The sequence below is a fragment of the Orcinus orca genome, chromosome 17, assembly GCF_937001465.1.
Source record: "Orcinus orca chromosome 17, mOrcOrc1.1, whole genome shotgun sequence".
NCBI classification, from domain to species: Eukaryota; Metazoa; Chordata; class Mammalia; order Artiodactyla; family Delphinidae; genus Orcinus; species Orcinus orca.
Genome location: NC_064575.1, coordinates 34,662,689 through 34,672,844, shown reverse-complemented (window position 1 = coordinate 34,672,844; position 10,156 = coordinate 34,662,689). Strand labels below are relative to the sequence as shown.

The 10,156-nt window shown below is 36.8% G+C and overlaps 1 long non-coding RNA gene across 1 annotated transcript; it reads right to left on the bottom strand.

Moving 5' to 3' along the window:
- Positions 1-3,672: 3,672 nt before the first annotated feature.
- On the bottom strand, positions 3,673-9,086 carry LOC125961845 (uncharacterized). The gene is made up of 2 exons (XR_007472921.1): positions 5,476-9,086; positions 3,673-5,195 (listed from the first exon to the last, which is right to left on the bottom strand). It is a non-coding gene; the product is annotated as an uncharacterized LOC125961845 (long non-coding RNA).
- Between the last annotated feature and the right edge of the window lie 1,070 nt (positions 9,087-10,156).

The following is a 10,156-nucleotide window of genomic DNA, read 5'->3' as shown; positions in this document are numbered from 1 at the left end:
TTATATCTTTTGAAAGAAACACTATCTCCACAGATGATTTATCTGTGCTGGCTGCTAGCTGACTTTGGGTACTTCTCAGTTCTTCCCTTTACCTTCCTAGTCAATATGAAAACGGAAGGCAAGAAGGTCTCCTGTTTAGAGACTGTAAAGATAGGTCTTGGTGATAAAGTCTTGGTGGTAAAGGCTAAAAGTATTAACCCAGAACAAATGTTTTTCCAGCTGTAACTGTGTGTGATTCCCTTGGCTTGATTCCGTAGAGGATGTAAGACAAGACTGTAGAATCTGCCCTCAAAGTGCTTCCAGTAGGATGAGCTAAGTCAAGTATGGTGGCATATCTAATTCAAGACAAAATATCACGTCTCCTTTTCTCTCCTGGCAAAACTTGGTGGAGTGAATGTAGAAGTCACTGTATGCTTTAAATTAAAGCAACACAATAAATCGTGTATTGGAAGGTGATTATTCTGGTCTCTTTGTGGAGACGAATTGGAAATTGTCTAGAAGAAGGAAAATTAGGTTAACCAAAGTTAAACTCATAAAAAATTGAGCATTAATTAAATATCTGTGGTCTGTGTTTCTCTTTGATCATAATTTCTCCCAATTTATAGACCTCTTTGATACCTGATTAATCCTTGTCAAAGATGCGGTTAACAATGATTATTACTGTGTATTAGGTTTTGCCTGGGCCCTGAAGAAACTATCCTAAATCACCAGCTATGATTGTCACTTGATTTCCTCACAGAGAACAATCAGAACTCCTTGTCTTAAGTGGCTTGGGACGTGAAACTAGTTAGTGTCTTAGATACTGTTAGAGGACCCTACAGAGCCCATTGGTGAAAGTTTGGAAAACACTGGGCTTCTTAAAATTGATTCTTGTAGTGCTTCAGGAAAGATCACTGAACCAAAAGGATAATGGTGTTTCTGGTTCTGTTGTTAGTGTTCTCCATGGAAAGATTGCTGAAGCTTCTGGACTCAATTTCCTTCCCCATGTGTGAATGTCACTGAAAATATCCAACTCCATTCTATCCCCATGTAACTTCAGAAACTAAGCAAAATGAAGACTCAAAATTCATTTCAAATAATGAAATGAATATATAACGTAGAAAGGAACTGGGAAAATACCTGGTTTAAATTCTGGAAAGTACCAACTATACAATTCTGGATAAGTTGCTTCATCTTGCTTAGTCTAATTTAATGCCCATCTCACAGGATGTTATGATGATTAATTTAATATCTTTGTATAACGTACAGTGTTATGTAATTTCTTCTTGTTTTTCTTGAGTAAATTCATATCCTTAAGCAACTCACTGTAAACAATAGTTACTTACTTGCTTAAATTACTCTTATCTTCTATTATCAGCTGAATTGTGTCCTGCTCAAGTTAATATGTGGAAGTCTTAACCCCCAATACCTCGTAATATGACTGTATTTGGAGATAAGGCCCTTAAATAGGTAACTGAGGTCAAATGAGGTCAAATGGGTGGGCTCTAATCCAATATGACTGGTGTCCTTATAAAAAGAAAATATTAGGACACAGACATGCACAGAGAGAAGACCATGTGAAGACAAAAGGAAAACATGGCATCTACAAACCAAGAAGAGATACTTGAGAAGAAATCAATCCTGCTGACACCTTATCTCAGATTTCTAGCCTCTAGACCTGTGAGTGAGTAAATTTCTGTTGTTTAACCTCCTCAGTCTCTGGTACTTTGTCATGGCAGCTCTAGGAAACTAATACAACTTTTTATGGCCTCCTTGTCTCAAGTTGAAAGTTCAATATTTGGCATCATAGCTAGGAAACAAAAATATCATCTACATTCCTTGTTGTAGTCTTTCTTCCCCATTCTCATTGCTAGTAATTTCCATATTTGGGTCTCTTTTCTGTGCCTTGTAAACAGAGCATTACGCTCATTTCTGGTCTTACTGCTAATATACACTAAATGTGCAGATACTGAATAGATTTTGGAGAAGTGCAGCATATAGTTGGCACATGTGTGTATGTGTGTGTATTCATATAATTTATACTTTTTCTCTATTTTCTTCCTTTGGTGAGCTAAGATTCTCTGCTTTTGTGACTAGTACTCCTGAATACTAATCCCTGAATTTAATTCACCAAAAATTGCCAAAAATAATAATAATATGGGGAAAGAGAGAGTGATAGAGGGAGAAGAACAAACAATCAGGCAAGGGCAATACTGTGAATTATTAGGGTCTTATTAATAAGATTATGTTAGTCTAGAGGAAATGACCGTAAATATCATCAGTGAGCCCAGTTGGTCTTTACTGACTGCTAGACACATCCCTGAGTTCTGTTCTTAGTCTCCAACTGTGTGATTACTACTGTCTGGAAGTATTATTTGAACAACTAAAGGCACTTAATGGAAAAGGAATATGTCTTTAGAGAATCAACAGTAAGTTTTCTATCTGATTACAAAGGAATGTTGACTATCTGGAAACCTCAGTCATATTTGTAAGCAGGAAAGCATTGGCTATTAAAAGTGGATGATATAAAGAGATGAGCAGAAACTTTGGCGATAGGTATACCTGGATTTAATTCTCACTCCAACCGCTTGGCAGCTGGATAACCTTAGGCAAGTTTCATACCTCCCTGAAATTCACTTAATTCAGTCTGTAAAATGGCATAATAACTTATTATAGCATCCTTTTAGGAATTTTAAATCAGTTATTGAAATAAAAGTACACAATATATAGACAAGTATGGATTCCTCAATAGGTGTTTGACCTTTCATTTCTCCAGTATCCCACCCGCATCAAATAAAGAAAAATACTTTTTAAAATTTACAAATATTTCATTGTTCTAAAGTTAAAGCCATAAAAATAGAAATAATCAAATGGCCTACTATCATACCATTAGAAGAAAAAAAAAGTGTTCATGAGAGTTCCATATTAGAATACAAATTTTCCTTAGGCACCTGTTTATGTATGCTATTCTGCTCTTTACAATAAATAATTAAATTTAAAAGACTTAATTCCTCACTTTTAAGACCTTAGTAGTTTACAAATTACATATTGACCTATGCTAAATTTTATACCGACCCATGATAATGAATTCAGTACAGAAAACAAAAAACACTGCATTCAAGCAAACTACATATATATATATATATATATATATATATATATATATATATATAAAAAATGCATTTATATCCTACCATGTCTCATAAAGCATTGTGGTAACTCACCGGAATACAGACAATCAAATATAATGGCAAAAGCACTTAATATAAACAGGGCCAAGGAAACATAGACAGAAGATGAAGAAAAGGTGAGGGAAATGTAAACAGGAGGAAGTGTAGTTAATCGAGTTGTATGTTTTGACCTTAAGATTCTCTGTGTGGGGACTTCCCTGGTGGCACAGTAGGTGGGAATCCTCCTGCCAGTGCAGGGGACTGGTTCGGGCCCTGGTCTGGGAAGATCCCACATGCCGCGGAGCAACTAAGCCCGTGCGCCACAACTACTGAGCCTGTGCTCTAGGGCCACTGAGCCACAACTACTGAAGCCCGCTTGCCACAACTACTGAAACCCTAGCGCCTAGAGCCCGTGCTCCGCAACGAGAGAAGGCACAGCAATGAGGAGCCCGCACACCACAATGTAGAGTAACCCCCACTCGCCCCAACTAGAGAAAGCCCATGTGCAGCAACAAACACCCAACACAGCCAAAAATAAATAAATTTATTAAAAAAAGATTCTCTGTGGATAAAACAACATGTAAATAATTGGTTACAAAGCCATATTATTTGAAGGTGCCAGACTGCACATTAACAGTCTGACACAAAGGGACAGCACAGGAAAACTATTCAAAGATAAAGATTTTTAAATCTTTGCAGTTTGAAACCTTTTAGAGCAAGTATAATGAGCTCGACACACATTTCAACACTCCACATGTTAATCACATTTTCAAAGCATGTCTCAAAGTCATTGGAAATAGTTGCTGTCTCTGTCTCTGATATGTAAAACAGACCTGTGATGTGTAAAACTCAGGAGGTATTGATATCCATTTTTTGGCATCTGAACAGGAAACAAAGTTGTTTTGCAGTGGTAATAAAGAATGAAGTAAATGCAACAGTCAAATAAAAGACAAAGTACTGAGGGAATGTATTAACAAAACGAATCCAACTAAATTCTGGTGACCTGGGGCCTACGATTATACACACTACATGGAAATACCCCAGCCTAAATACTGGCATAGGAGGAAGGGTACTGCTAAGCCCATCACAGTATAATCCTTTTAAATGTCCCTTTCAAGGTTGTCTCCACTCAACACTGAGTATAGGAAAACTTCCCATCAGGCAGAAACACTGGCTGCGCAATGATTGACCAAGAAATTAACACACTAATGAATAAATGATGCTAATTTATTTCTATCTCTGACAACGGGAAACAGCACACACTCTGTGTCAATGGTATGTCCTCTTTGCCACTTTTCTAAATGGTCAAGTATGTTTTCCCCTTCATTGCTTTATATCATGTGTGGCAGGCATGATGGGAAATGGCTACCAATCGTTCTGTTATTGATTTCTACCTTCATTTCACTGTGGCTAAAGAAGATACTTTGTATGATTTCAGTTTCTTAAAAATGTTTTGGTACTTGTATTGTGGCATAACATATGGTCTTTCCTGGAGAATGTTCCATGTGTACTTGAGAAAAATGTGTATTCTGCTGTTGTTGAGTGGAGTGATCTATATATGGCTGTTAGGTTTAGTTGGTTAAATGTGTTATTCAGTCCCCTAACCTCTCTACTGATCTTCTGTCTAGATGTGTTATCCATTATTGAAAGCAAGGTATTCATCTCCAACTATTATTTTAGAACTATCTATTTCTTCCTTCAATTCTGTCAATGTCTGCTTCACATATTTGGGGGATGTTTGGTACATATATGTTTATAGTTGTTATATCTTCTTGATAGATTGAACTTGTTATCAACATATAGTGTCCTCATTTTCCTCTTGTGATAGTTTTTGATTTAAAGTTTATTTTGTGTGATATTAACGTAGCCATCCCAGATCTATCTTCCTTCCTTCCTTCCTTCCTTCCTTCCTTCCTTCCTTCCTTTTTCTTTCTCTCTCTTTCTTTCTTTTTGTTACTATTTGCATGGGATATTTTATTCTGTGCTTTAACTTTCAACCAACTTGTGTCTCTTGAAATCAAGTGAGTTTTTTGCGGACAGCATATACTTGGATTATGGATGTTTTTAAGGTCCACTCTGCCAATATTTATCTTTTTATTGGAGAGCTTAATCCACTTCTTCAAAAATTACTGATGAGGAAGAACTTAATTCTGTCTGTTTCCTGGCTGTTTTCTGTATGTCTTACGCATTTTTTGCCCCTCATTTACTCCATTACTGACTTCTTCTGTGCTTAGCCGATTTTGTTGTAGTGAACTCTTGATTCCTTTTTCATTTCTTTTTGCATATAGTCTATTGATATTTTCTTTGTGGTTATCAAGAAGATTACATTTACCCTTCTAAAGTTCAACCAGTATCATTTGAATTGTAACCAACTTCAATAGCACACAGAAACTCTGTTCCTCTACAGTTCCATTCATCCTCCTTACATTATTGTTGTCACAAATTACACCTTTATACTTTGTGAGCCCAATAACATGGATTTATGATTATTTTATGCATTTGTTTTTTCAATCATGTAAGAAATAAAAAGTAGAATTACAAGCCAGTAGCACAATACTGGCTTTAGTATCTGCCCATGTATTTATCTTTACTGGAGATTTCTATTTCTTTATACAGCTTCGAGTTGCTGTCTAGTGTCCTTTCATTTCAACCTGAAGGTTCAATTTAGCATTTGTCATAGGGCAGTGTTAGGAAGTTGTAAAACAAACGCCCTCAGCCTTTGTTCATCTGGGAATGTGTTAATTTCTCCCTAAGTTTTGAAACCAGTTTGGCTAAATATAGAATTCTTGGTGGACAATTTTTTTCTTTCAGCACTTTAAATATGTCTGGCCTCTTCTGTGGTTTCAGATAGGAAATTAGCTATGAACCTTTTTGAGGATCCCTGCTTTGTAACAAGTTTGTTTTTTCTTTCTCCTTTGGGAGTAAAGATTCTTTCTCTGTCTTTTGGCATCTGAGAGTTTGATTATACTGTTTCTTGTTGTGGCGTTCCTTGAGTTTCTCTTAGTCCTGAAATCAGGCAAAGATTTACAGCAACCAAACACATACTGAACCAGGGAAGGGGCAATTTGAAAATGGCAGGAAAGCTTTGTGGCATTTTTACTTGCCCTTGCCCCATCTACTGTTAGTGTAGTGGTGGTCTTAAAGTGGTGGGGTTTTAATGCAGTGATAGTCTTAAAGTAGCAGCAGACCATTCCTAGTATGGGACCCTCAATCCTGCTTCAGGAGGGAGCAGAAGAGACCGTACTCTCGGATTATTATGTGTATCTGTTCTAACCTGTCTGGGAGCTACCTGAAGGACTGACACAAGACGCTTATCTCTGTCTTAGCTAACCTGGAACACAGTCTGGAAAAGCAGCGGTCATTGCTCAAAAAAAGTGCAAGGTGAACTAACAAAGCACAGATGGCTGGGGCAGAAGACTGTGCATTGAAATACAATAGACCACATAAGATGCAGGAGCAAAAGTTGGGGGAGATTCTTTGGGAACTTAGAACATACAAAAAGTACACATGTGTCCAGAGAAATTAAGAAAGCCACATGCATACTCAAGATAAGATGCATGTTCTGAAAACACCAGAGGAGTCTCTAAGCTTTTACCATGGGCTGAGCCCTGAACTCAGTGCAGGTCAGCTAAATGTTAAGGAGTGATCCAGCAATCTGCACAATGGGGAGAGGTGTGTGGTTTTGAGTGTGCATGTGGATGTGCTTGTGTATATTTGTTTTTGTTTGTCTTAGGTGCAGGAATTCAAGGACATCTCTGTCAAAACATTAGCTAAACATGAACTAAAGGAACAGAGATTTCAGTGCCTACATACGATAAGGGTACAGTCATTGCAAAACTAGTTTGGAAAGGTCCCTAAACAAACAGACTACTACAGCCTTCAACAATCAAAAGCCCAGAAAACCCTGGGAAAGTGGGAGAATCTGATTTCCATAGACACCACATTACAATATTTGAAAGCCAAATGTTCAACCAAAAAACTCACAAGGTATACAAAGACATGGAAAAGTATGGTCCATTTAAGAAAACAAATTAATTGATGAAACCATCCCTAAGGAAGCCCAGACTTTTCTCCATTACATATTCTTGCCTCCTTTGTCATAGATTCATTGACCATAAGTGCATAGGTTTCTTTCTGGGCTCTCTATTCTGTTCCAGTGATGGATGTTTTTGTGCCGGTACCATACTGTTTTGATTACTGTAGGTTTGTAGCACAGTCTGAAGCCAGGGAGCATGATTCCTCCAGTTGTGTTCTTCTTTCTCAAGACTGTTTTAGCTATTCAGGATCTTTTGTGTTTCCACACAAACTTTAAAATTATTTATTCTAGGTCTGTGGAAAATGCCCTTGATATGTTGATACAGACCACACTGAATCCGTAGATTTCCTTGGGTATGATGGTCATTTTAACAATATTAATTCTTCCAATCCGTGACCATGGTATATCTTTCCAGCTGTTTGTGTCATCTTTCATTTCTTTTATGAGTGTCATATAGTTTCCTGGGTACAGGTCTTTTACCTCCTTAGGCAGGTTTATTCTTATGTATTTTATTCTTTTTTATGCGATTGTAAATGGGATTGTTTCCTTAATTTCTCTTTCTGATAGTTCACTGTGAGTGTATAGAAATACAAAATTTATATATAGAAATCTATTGTATCCTGCAAATTTACCAAGTTCATGTTTGAGCTCGAATAGTTTTTTGATGGTGTCTTTCAGATTTTCTATGTATCATGCCATCTGCAAACAGGGACAGTTTTACTTTTTCCTTTCCATTTTGGAGTCCTTTTATTTATTTATTTTTTCTTGTCTGATTGCTGTGGCTAGGACTTCCAAAACTCTGTTCAATAAAAGTGGTTAGAGTGGGCATCCTTGTCTTGTTCCTAATCTTAGGGGAAATGCTTTCAGCTTTTCACCATTGAGTATGTTAGCTATGGGCTTGTCATATATGGCCTTTATTATGTTGAGGTATGTTCCCTCTGTGCCCACTTTCTGGAGAGTTTTTACCATGAATGGATATTGAATTTTTTCAAAAGCTTTTTCTGCATCTATTGAGATGATCGTATGGTTTTTAGTCTTCAATTTGTTACTGTGATGATAAGAGACCTAAGACAGCTACAGAGGCTAAGTGTCCTTTCCTTCCCTCAATGGGTAGCTATCATTGTTCTGCCTTCTAATTGAGTTAGTATCTGAGTAAAGAACTGCCAGGTGTCATTTAGTTCACAATACACTGCTGTGGCAATATAGAAATGAATTTGCCTAAGTCATTTGGCTTTTCTCAATTATAGTAAATGAATATACTGAATGAATACTTCAACTTAAGGAAATGTTCTTAAAAATATATTAATGTAGGCAACTTCAGTGGAGAACTGAAATCAAAACAAAACATTCAGATAAAGGGTTGAAATAAAAGTACACTCAGTTGTATCCAGTTTCCTCTTGTAAATCTCTCTTTTTAATTTCAGTGGACAGTCACTTGAGAATATCTGACTTGGGGCTAAGGAAATCTAAGCCTTCTTGGCCACACTGTATTCCCTTATGTCATTTACTAAAGACACCAGTTGGGTTGCTGAAAAAAGCGTGGGAAAAATCAATCCCTCACATCCAAAGGGCGGCTCTTGAAAATATGTGTGTTGTTGTAGTTATTTTGCTCTTCTGGCCTCAGAAGTTCTAATCTTAACCTTAGCCCCTCATGGAGAGAGACTTTGTAAACCAATTCCCACATGACTCATTATGTGACTGTTGAAAAAGAGAAACCCAGCTCTTTTCCTGTGCTTTCAACCAGTCATCTTCTTCAAAAATCTGTTTGGATTGTTATACCTTAATCTTGCCTGGCAAGGGACTTATGGGAAGGTTCTTATTGTTTGAAAGTTTGGTGCCAGTATCTGCAAAGAAAGAAGAAAGATGTGTTTATGAAACATCCCAATAGTGAAGGTGTGTGAAAGCAACTGTTGAAAAAGTTAATCTGTCAGAGTTTAGCCGTATTATTACATTTTATTTTATTCATTGAAAATAAATAATTATCAATGAATCCTTTCTAGATTTTCTAGTTTCCCAAAGTTCCCTGTATTCACATTCTAAGAGGAAAAATGGTATTTTAAGTCACTGCTCTCCACCTTATGTTATTTATAATCACTCCTCGTGACCTCTTCCTTCCAAGAAACTTGATCCTGAGAAGTGTCCTTTGTTTGTCTTTGTGGAATAAGTGATGAGGATGCATCCTGGAGACCTGTGAGATGTTCAACTTGTGGCATAATGAAACTAGGATGGAGAGTTCTGGAAAGATCTGGAAAGGTGGCTGGTAGTGTGTGGCCAGATGTGGGAGAAGAGAGACGTACAGAGAGGGGGAGAGGAAATTTTCAGAGGGAGAAAATGAAACATAATTAAATAAGTTTTGTTGTGTGGTGTGGGATGCAAGCCTTTCTCTCCCCCTTTCCTTCACAATGTCTTTGTTAAAGACTGTGTTTTTCATTAGTTTTACTAGGATAGGATTTGCCATTTTGTTTGGATACTGAGAATGGACCCATGGGAACAGTTACATTTGGGTTATCTCTGACTATCTTTAATGAAGAACATAAATATAGGCCACACTATCTATGCACATGCTATCACCATGCCTTTTTTTTCTCTGTTCATGTATCTAAGTCCTCTTCTTTCTTTAAGATCAATCTCAAATCTCATCTGAAATGTACATTTATTGATAGATTCAACCCATAATGAACTGTCCCTTCTTTGTCCTCCTTAGGCTCTGATTATTTATAAAAACTCATTTTTGAACTTAGAGACTGTCCAATATGATATATTAGTTATTTCATCAGCATATGTTATATCCTCAACACAATTATACGCTTTTGTGTGGCTGGGATCATACATTCTGTAATTTTTCTCAGTACTTACACTTACTTTGATAAAAAGCGCATTCATTCATCTAAACATCATTTATTGGGTGTTAATTAAATATCACAACTCAGTAAATATTGTTTGAATGAATGCATGCATGAATGAGGGAGTA